The sequence below is a fragment of the Cryptomeria japonica genome, chromosome 4, assembly GCF_030272615.1.
Source record: "Cryptomeria japonica chromosome 4, Sugi_1.0, whole genome shotgun sequence".
Taxonomy (NCBI): domain Eukaryota; kingdom Viridiplantae; phylum Streptophyta; class Pinopsida; order Cupressales; family Cupressaceae; genus Cryptomeria; species Cryptomeria japonica.
The window spans coordinates 61847830-61858448 of NC_081408.1; positions in this window are offsets into that span (position 1 = coordinate 61847830).

Sequence of the window (10619 nt, forward strand, 5' to 3'; positions counted from 1 at the left end):
TTTATTCAATCAAATAGAAGAAAGATGGATCTTAAGATTAATAAGGTCCGGGTGAATACTTTCAATGTTCTTCCATTTATCACCTATCCAATACCCCTCAACTAAAGGGCCAAATATTCTAATACAGGAGGGAGCAAAAGGGGCCCATTCAGAGATATCAACCAGAGGTTTATCGAAAATCTTGGGATCTTCCTAGAATCTAACTTTCCTACCATTGTCAACATTCCATTTAACCCCTTTGGCAATGTTGTCTTTACACTTAGAGGCATGATTCCAGCTATGGGACACATTCATACTGAAATCAGAATTGATAAAAGAGGGAAGAGAAGAAGACAAAAGAGAGTACTTACTTCTCCAGATTTTACACCATTCATTGTCAAAGTGGAACAGTCTCCAAACCTGTTTAGACAAGAGAGCTTCATTGAGGGTCTGGATTATTCTCAGTCCCAAGCCTCCATTACTTTTTGGTTTGCACACCTTATCCCAAGCCACAAGAGACATTCTTTTCTTTTCCTCAACCCCTGACCAAAGAAGTTTTTTCTGAATTTTCTCAATTGCATCAGCATACTTAACATGAATTTTGAAGAGGCTAAGGGCATAAATAGGAATGATTTGAAGAGAATCTTTTAGAAGTTGGAGGTTTCCATCTTGACTTAAAAGGGCACCTTTCCACCCAGCAAGATTTTTGTGAAATTTGTCCACCAGAGAACTCCAAAAGGAATTAGGTGGTGCAATCCCTAGAGGGAGACCAAGATAAGTGGTAGGAAGATCAACAATCTGACATTCCAGAATTCTGTTGATTCGATGTTGTCTTCTCTCAAGAGTGTTGATGAAAAACACTTCTTTTAACCCAATTGATAAGTTGGCCAGAAGCAGAAGCAAACTTACATAGGGTGTCCTTAAGAGTTCTGGCTTCTAAGATGCTTGAGTCCCCCATGACAATAGTATCATCCACAAACTATTGATGGGAACATGTATGATCAACTGAAGAAGGTTGGAATCCCTTGAAAACTCCTCTCATCACCATGCTTTCCGTAGATTTGCCAAAACCTTCAGCCATAATTATGAAGAGAATAGGAGAAATGGGATCCCCTTGACTCAGTCCTCTAGATGCTTGAAAGAAGGTGGAGGGAGATCCATTGACAAGTACAACAAAGGAGACAGTGGAAATAAGTTGTTTGAAGAGATCCACACATTTGGTAGAGAAGCCATAAGCCAAAATAACCTTCTCGAGGAAAGACCAATCAACCCGGTCATAGGCCTTTATAGAGATCAAGCTTGAGGATGAAACCCTATTTCTTAGCCACAACAAGTGAATAAATATTCTCATGAACCATTATGATGGAATCAAGGATTTGTCTTCCAGGCACAAAACCATTTTGCTGATGATTAATCAGAGAAGGAAGGACAATCAAGAGTCTGGAAGTAAGGACCTTAGAAATAATCTTATAAAAAGAATTTCATACGCTAATTGGTCTGAACTTATCCATGGAGTTAGCACCTTGAATTTTGGGGATTAATGCAATGAAGGTACCATTGATCTCTTTCAAAAGTCTTCTAGACCCAAAAAATTCTTTGACTCCATTGGATACATCTTTCCCAACAATATCCCAAAATTCTTGGAAGAAGAACATGGGAAAGCCATCAGGTTCAGGGGCTTTGTTACCATGAAAAGAAAAGACAACATTTCTAATCTCTTGGTTCGAAGGTATAGAAGAAATGGAGGAATTCATTTGCTCATTAATGAGGTAAGGAATATTATTAAGGAAAGAGCTTTGAGCATCAACATCCAGTCTATGATCCCTACAAAGGAGATCAACAAAGAATGTTTTGGCCTCATTTCTTATCTCATCCTCTTTAACCAGCTCCCCATTGTCCACAACCAATTTTGTGATCCTATTTTCCGCTTTATGTTTTACAGTAGACATATGAAAGAATATTGTGTTCCTATCTCCTTCCTTCAGCCAAATGCATCCTGATCTCTACTTCCAAAAAGTTTCTTCTTTAGCAATGATTTCATGGTATTTTTTGAGGATCTCATTTTCTTGAGCAATTGACACAGTAGAGAATACATCCTTCTAAATTTCGACCTGTATTTTATTGAGGTCTTCCTGAATTTTTCCTTTGGCCTCAAAAATATTCCCAAAGCTGGTTTTGTTCCATAACCTTATATTGTCTTTGATACTTTTGAGTTTCTTCACAACTCTATACATAGCAGTGCCCTCAACTTTAATGTTCCACCATTCTAATGAATTTTAAGGATGAGATCAGGATGAAGAGTCCACATTTTTTCAAATCTAAAAGGAAACTGCCTTCTTCTATTTATTGGGTCAGCATAAAAAGTTATGGGATAATGGTTAGACCTAGCCTGGATGTGGGCAGATAGGGAACAGTAATAATGTATGTACCAGTCATCAGAAATAAGAGCCCTATCAAGGCAAACTTGAATAAGGTCATTTCCAGTCATCCTGTTAGTCCAAGTGTAATTGCATCATTGAGAGCCTGAGAGTTTATAAAGTCCATGAGGGCCAATCTACTTTCTAGCTGAGAGGAGCTTCCACCAAATTTTTCCTCCTCTCTCAAGGGAGTGTTGAAGTCTCCCATGACCAACCAACTTAGATTCTTGAAGCTGTCCATTATTTCCATTAGTTTTTTCCAAAAATTGCTTCTGGCTTTCAAGGTATTAGGAGAATAAATGTTAGTGAGGACCCAAGATGTTCCATCTTTTAAATGCTCAAATTTTATGCAAGAGAAATTGTTATCTTGAATAAGAACATGACCTTTAACACTATTGAGATTCCAAATGGTTGCAATGCCTCCAGAGGCACCTTCCGAGCTACCTCCACTGATGCTCCAAAATTTAAAGAAGTTTAGAGATTCAACCTTTTCTCTACTCATCTTAGTTTCTTGAATAAGAAAAATATCAGGTTTTCTATCCCTTATCATATTCTTAATAATATCATGCTTGTGGGGATTATTTAGTCCCCTAATATTCCAAGAGATGATCTTCATAGTTACTTACCAATTCCTAACTCCTTCAAAGTCTTCTGAGTCCCATCTACTATGTTCTTGTTGGCCTCCTTGTCTTTGAATTTATGGTTTGAAGGTCGTTCTGGAGAAGAGGAAACATACCCGACATCAACTTGAGCAATTCTACTAGACTTCCTTAATTGGGAAGCTGAGGGAGTGGATCCTTTCTTATTCCTGTATTTTGGTATTTTCCAGTCAGCTTCTTTCTCAATAAATGCTTCAGGGTTACTAAGAATTCTAGAAATTTCTTCTTCATTACCCCAATTAGGAAATCTAGAATCCTATTAATTACTATTGACTTTTTTAGAAATTTGGTCTGAATCCAAAAGGTTCATACCCAATATAGCACATTTCTGGGCTTCTTGCATTTCAGAGCTAATCAAAAGAGGGGAAGAACCAGTCTTTTCTTCTTGAGAGCAAGTGATCTCCCCTTCCTCAGGTTTCTCCTCTTTGTTGGGTGCTTCGTTACTGGCCAAAGTATCAACAATTACCATCTCAACTATTTCTTTTGAGGATTCAGGTTGTTCTTTAAATTCCTCTATTCGGATCTACCCTTCCAGGGGGTTGTTTACTTTCATTAACTCCTTCCTCAAGACTTCCTGAGTGGGGAGATTAGAGACAGGGGTTGAGGATACCACTTCCTTATTTCCCCCCAAGGGTCCAAAGCAATTTTAATCAACAAAGTTAGCTTCCTTATTTTTTGAGTTTTTGACTTGCCATACCTTTTTTTCCAGAGCCTTTTTACTTTCAGCCAAAGGTTTGGCTTGCTTGAGCTGCCCTTTAGGCTTGAGAGGACATGATTTATCCCAGTGACCTTGTTTCTTACAATGAAAACAAGAAAAGGGGATAGATTTGTATTCTATCTATTGTTTCCACGTTCCCAACTTTGACACAATGTCTATCTGTTCCGGCATATCTGCATCTTGAGCTATCCCTACACAAAATCTAGCATGAGTTAGCCTCCTTTTTTAGGTTGTGATTGGGTCTATTGAGAGGAGCTTGCCAAAGGAGCTTGTTATTCCTGAGAAAATGCTTTTTGCCCAATACTCAAGAGGCAGACTTGGTAACTTTACCCAAACTGGGTCCTGTGCCAGAAGTGAATCATTCATGTTTATATTCAGATGCCATTTCCGAAGGACCAAAGCTGTATTTCCAACCATCTAAGGACTACTATAGAGAATCCTTATTTTATCTTCTTCACGTGAGATAGAAAAGGTAAGAAGGCCTTTGGGAAAGGCCAAAATTTCAACATTACCTTTCAAATGCCACTTCCTTTTAACATAAGCCCTTACAACTTCGATGTTTGGGTGTAGACCCATAAAGTTGCCTACCAGGGAGTTCGAAATACTGCTAATATTATGATTCATAACTGAATCAAGGATAGAGATAGCGAAATTGCCACTGGTAGGGTCAGATATATTATTGAAAGGAGGTAAAGAGGATTTTCTAGTTGGTCTTGTTCCAAAAAGGGATGACCATTTTATAGATTCGATTCCAATCTCCAAGGCCTCTTCACGTGGGATGGATCCGCCCTGTGATACCAGAAACCACTTTCTTCTTTGGTAGAGTACCAATAGCCTGCAGAATATCATCTGCCTTTGAAATATTCAGAGGCTTGCCCTTCTCCCCCATAGGACCAGCTCCATCATTCTGGCTACTCCCACCATTGGAACCAGAGTTCCCGCCTTGCAGGGAATTTGAAATTTGAATTCTGCCATTGTCGCTTATTCCACCTCTACGCATGTTCTCCATTCCACTCTTGAGATTTTTCTAATTGAAGTTGTGGATGATTTACCTAATGATATTTATAGAAGATTGGAAGCAAAAAGGATAGCAGTGATGGAATTAGACAAGAAACTGAAAAATTGAAAAACTTCTAGCTGTACATCCTATTAATTCAAAAGAAGAAATTGATGAATTGATTTCTGAGGCTAACCGATCTGTTTTTCCTAGTGGCCATTGACAAGTAAGCTTAATGGTAGGAAGAGTGAAAGAGATTAAAGCTGAGACTATAGAGGATATATTTTTTGTGGAGAAGGAAAAACCAGAGGAAATGAAGTCACCTAAAAAGACATTTAAAGTGTATCAGAAGGACAAGAACAAGGGAAAAGGAAAAATTGGTGGAGTTCCAAACATCAAGATTACTAACAATCTACCACTACCACCTTTGGATAATGCACTGCCAATTATTGACACTGAATGTAGTACACATGATGACATAAATCTTTAATCTAAGATACTCTTTGCCACAAATGTGGATACTCAGGAAGTAAATATTGTTGTAGATAAGGATAATTTAGAGGTTAAGGCAGACAATGTTGACATTGGCAACATGGTAGAGAAACTAGTAGAAACTGTTGAAGTTGAGATCCCAACTCAAATAGAGCAACCGTCAGAAACTAAAAAGCCTACTAAAGGTATAGATGCTGGCATAGGGCCACTGGAGATAGAGATACTGGCAATTGAACTTTCAGAAGAAAAAAATTGAGGCACACGTACACAATGAGTCAGGGAAACTGACAATCACAGAGACATTAAAACAGTCTAAGAAAACTTTGTAGGTTGAGATGCAAACCCAAACTGATCCATTGGAGGAAAATGCAAGCAAAGTGGTTATACCCGTTGGAAGCACATAGTTAATAAAGGTAATTGGTCAGACATCTGACACATCTACCGGTGAATTCAGACCTACCAATGTTATAGAGGTACTTTTGGATTCAATCAAGAAGATAATGAATTGCAATGCATTGGCCTACAAGGCAATTGATAACACTTTACTAGCTCTTAAATTGATTGCACAGAATTGTAACATAGATCATATTAAGGATTCTTTAGGAAAATTGGACACATTGTCCAAATTTATTGCTGACAATGTGATAACCATTGACAAGGTGAATGAGGACACAATTAAGGAGAGAGTTGAAAAAGAGAAAAAATAATTCTTTGAAGACACCATAAAGAAGTGTACAAACCACTTGAATACATTATTACCGGTACTTAACTCTACAATTTTGGAGTACAAAGAGCTATATAAGGAAACATGCAAACCTCACCTTTTGAAAATGAACATAGATAAGGAGATCAGTAAAACACAGAAATAAATAGATGACATAGCTGATAATATAATTGGTTCATCCAAACATATATCAGTTTTTGAGTAGGAAATGGTAGGTTTTGAGGAAAAATTAGAGAAACTTGAAAAAGAAAAGGCAAGGATAAGGTCAAATTCCTAGGAACTTAAAAATAAATTTGGTCCCAAGTTGGACAATCTTATCTCTCAGAGAATTGAAATATCTAAGGCATTACTTCAAGGAGAGCGATCACCAGAATAACACACGCACTATCTCACTGACATGATCCAACAGACTGAGGCAACCTTGAATGACAACAAAAGGTTTATGTAGAGTCTAAATCTAGTTTTGGCAAATATTTTTCAGATTGTAACCAATCGGTTATAGACTTTGAGGTGAAATTTTTGCACTCGTTTGATCTTTTTGACAACCTTTGTCATTGATGTCAAAGGGGGAGTAGTGGAGAGAGAAAAATGGTTATTCAGAGGAGATCATTTCCTCAGGGGGAGCACAAATTTTTGAAAACTTTTTTGGACTTTAGTTTTTGGAAATATTTTTTGGATTTTTCTCATGAGTGTTGCTATCAATGCCAAAGGGGGAGATTGTTGGCATTCTACACTCTTATGAGAATAGCTGATGTTTTCATTGATGGCAACCAACTGGCAACCAACTGGCAATCATTTGGCAACCCACTAGTAGTTATTGACACCAACAATAGACTTCTACATACACTGGTAGGTACTTAATCAACAATGCATACCGACACTCAAGCCGACATGGAATAAAATTTTGTTTATTGTTTTATAATGTAATTATCTCTTGTAAAAGCCGACATGGCATATTGTAAAAGACTCATATATGTATGAGATCTTATAGGTCATTTTGATATGAGAGAGAGAGGAATATAAATGATAGTTATAAGGCAATTTTGTATAAGGTGATATAGTTGATAGCGAAGGTTTTGGTTATAGACCGAGCTTAAAATGATATTGAATCTGACATAGTTGATACCGATCTGAAGTAGTACATTGTATTGGATTTTGATAATCCATTTTGTAAGTCAGTGAGACTTCTATTTTGTAGTTGAGCAGTGAGCTCTAGGCTGCTAGCCTTCCTGCATGTGCATGCCCCTCATTATAAGTAATATTTATTCATTGGATAGTGAGTGAATAATATGGGTCACAAATCCCACCGAAGTTTTTCCCACACCAGGTTTCCTCATTAAATATCTTGTATTATGGTGTGTTCTCTATGTTGTCTCTGTTATTCTTAATTACTGCATTAATTCATATTTACCTGTACACCATTTTGGGATAAAAAGTTTTTAATCAGTTTAAATATTCTTCTAACCGGTTAGACACTGATTCACCCCCCCCCTCTCAATGTCTTTGGGACTGTCATTGATTCTAACATATTTTTGGATGGGTTTGATTTCAATCTAAATAAAATAAATTCTATCTTGAATACTACAATAAATTTTGAGAGAGTGTGAGGAGGTTGTGAATGCATTCTCAAACAAAACATTTTAAGCAAGTCTTAAATTTTTAGTATTGGACTTTAATGTTGATAATGTTACTCTATTTGTCACTAGGATTGTGATTTGACTCTGTTTTCCCTTAGAAAAAGCACTAATCATACTTTCTTGAAGTCTGTGGGTCATCTTTTCATTCTTATTTCACCTTTTATATTCAATTTTCTAGTTTTCCTTTATTGGGAATAGAAGTAGATTAGAGCCATTTTCAATGCAAGCAAAAATGATAAGAAATTGAGGTTCAAGCTAGAATTCAGAGTATGTTATACTTTTCCTTGGTATATTTTCATTGAAATCATCTGTTGAATAATGCACTATTAGTTAACATTTAGCTTGTATATGGATAACATTGCAATAGGTAAACCCACCTAGGTCTTGCAGATCCTAAAAAGTAGAAGATCACAACGTACATGATGAATCTTGTTCATTGGCCAAGACCAATCCTGAGTCTGTTCATGAGTTAGTATCTATTTCTCTAGGCTTTAGGTTCTACTAATAACCTAGATATGTATTAAAATTTTGAGCTTTGGGTGATTTTGGGGGTCACTAATGGAGTAGAAGAATTAGGAAAGTATATGTACTAAACTATGAAATTCACTATTTAATAGGAGGGTGAAATGTATGTAAAGTGTTTTAGTGTGTATGCCACGAAACATGTGCAAAGGATAAACATGGGTGGTGTTGGTATTATCTGCAACACTTCTTAATGATCCTTTAATGCAACACACATTCCCTAAGGTATTATCTTCAATAGCTCATGCAAATATCATAGACTTGTTAAAATATCAAGATTGGAAAACATCATCTCCTTGAATTAGATTAAGAGGATAAATACAAAATAATATGAGGTGCATCATATATCATAATAGGAATCATTGTGTTATTACATAAAAAACCATTAAAATTATGCATCCATTAAATTTTACATAAATATCTCAATAGGGAACACAGCATGATGCAAATATTTGTAATGTAAAAGTATAAATGACTTGACATGTAAAGATACATTTAAAGATAGTCACAAAGTAAAAGTCCTCCCACATAATCACAACATTTATATTTCATCAAAAAATATTAAGAAATCATTATCAAATAGATAATATACTAATTGCATACATCATACATTTAAATCATGTCATTGATCTTGTTCTTCATCCAACTCTTTGCCTATATCTTTCGATCCAAAATTGACATTGTAAGGATTATTGGTCATATCATCATCATCATCATCATCATCATCATCATCATCATCATCATCATCATCATCATCATCATGTTCATCTTCATGAACATTAACTCCTACATCATTGTGATCTTGTTATTCTTCTTCGACATCTTCATCAGGTACATCATCAACTAACTGTTGATCCTGATCATCATGTACATCATCTTCTAGTTCTTTTGTATCTTGTTCTTCCATGAAATTTGTTGGCATTACATTAAGAAACATTGTTCGCATTTCAATATCAAGAGATTGTTGATATTCAGTAAGGATACTGAGAAAGTTGTTGAAGATTATTGATATAACTGAAGAAGGATGATAACTATCTTTATAACATTATTTTGTCATTGATGTCAACAGATTGATTTTCTGATTTAGTATGATGTTTCTATATCTTGAGAAGATTGATTTGAAGAGAATTAAGATGTCGGTAAAAGACACAGAAAGAATGTGATGAATAAGGGGAGAAATAAGTTATTCAATGGGCAACTATTACCGAGTTAGACAATGATGAGATCATGATGTTTAGATTGTTTTGATATTCTACATATGTTGTTTATTGTAAGGTTTATACTATAATATGTCACCGAGCAAAGAACCTAGTTGGTAAACCCTAAGGAACCTAGTCGTAAACCCTAAGGTTATCAATATCGGTTAATGAAGGCAAAATGTCTACCGAGTAAAGTTTAGTATTTACCAAGTTGCAACCGAGTTATGACAGTGCACATGGGATGGATAAAAGCATTATTTAATGGAGGACAATGATTAGCTAGAGATGTATAAATGATTGGTATGCCATGCATGAATTTTGTTAAGGATCTATGGCAAAGGAAAATCGGCAAGAAGATCTACAGCGCAGATTGAACCGCAATAACCTTCTGAAAGTTCCAAGAATGGACTGCAAGTCCCAAGGCAAGGTAAACATTTTTAGATCGAAGGACACATTGAACTTGGTCAAGTTCAAAGATCTGATGGCTAAGATTGATCATGGGAAATGTGATCAAGGAGATTGAGCGGTTAGCAATTGTTTATAAATAAGAAATTATTAATAAACAATGTATGCGAGCAAGTGTATGCATAGGGATGCTACATAGTGATTACCGAGCATAGAAGCTTGAAGACCTGTTTGAATAACAGAGTAGACAACCCAGCAGTGGGACAAGATAAGTCCTATGACTAGATTGTTTTGAGAAAATAAGAATCTACTTTAGCATTTTAGATGTGAAGTTGCAGATAGATTTGTATTACTATTATTTTGTAAGTGACAGAAAATCTCTTAACCGAGTGGACTTAATAGTCTTATATGTAAACCCTCTAGCAATGTAACATTCTAAATGAGTGTTTGAAATCCTTTGACAAGGTCACTTCTAACAAAGTGAAGATCCTCACAAATTTGAGGGAAATCCCTTAATCGGGTCACATCTAGCAATGTGTTTGTAATCTTTAATAGGATTTGCTTTTAACCGAGCATACTCTAGAAGAGTATATTTCTTAGTGAGTCTGAAATCCCACAGTGGTTTTTCCCTATTTGGGTTTCCACATTAAATCTAGTGTTATGAGTGTTATGATGATTATATGTTTATGAGTTTGCATGTTTAGCAGTTTTGGTTAGATTGCTGAAGTATAAGTTACTGAGGTTGAATCCATTGATTTTATGGAAGTTTAAGTTTGTATGATTCACCCCCCCCTCTCATCTTGTTAGCTATTGGCATCTGTACTTACATTAAGTATCAAAACTATCAATTTGTATCAGAGCTTTGGACTT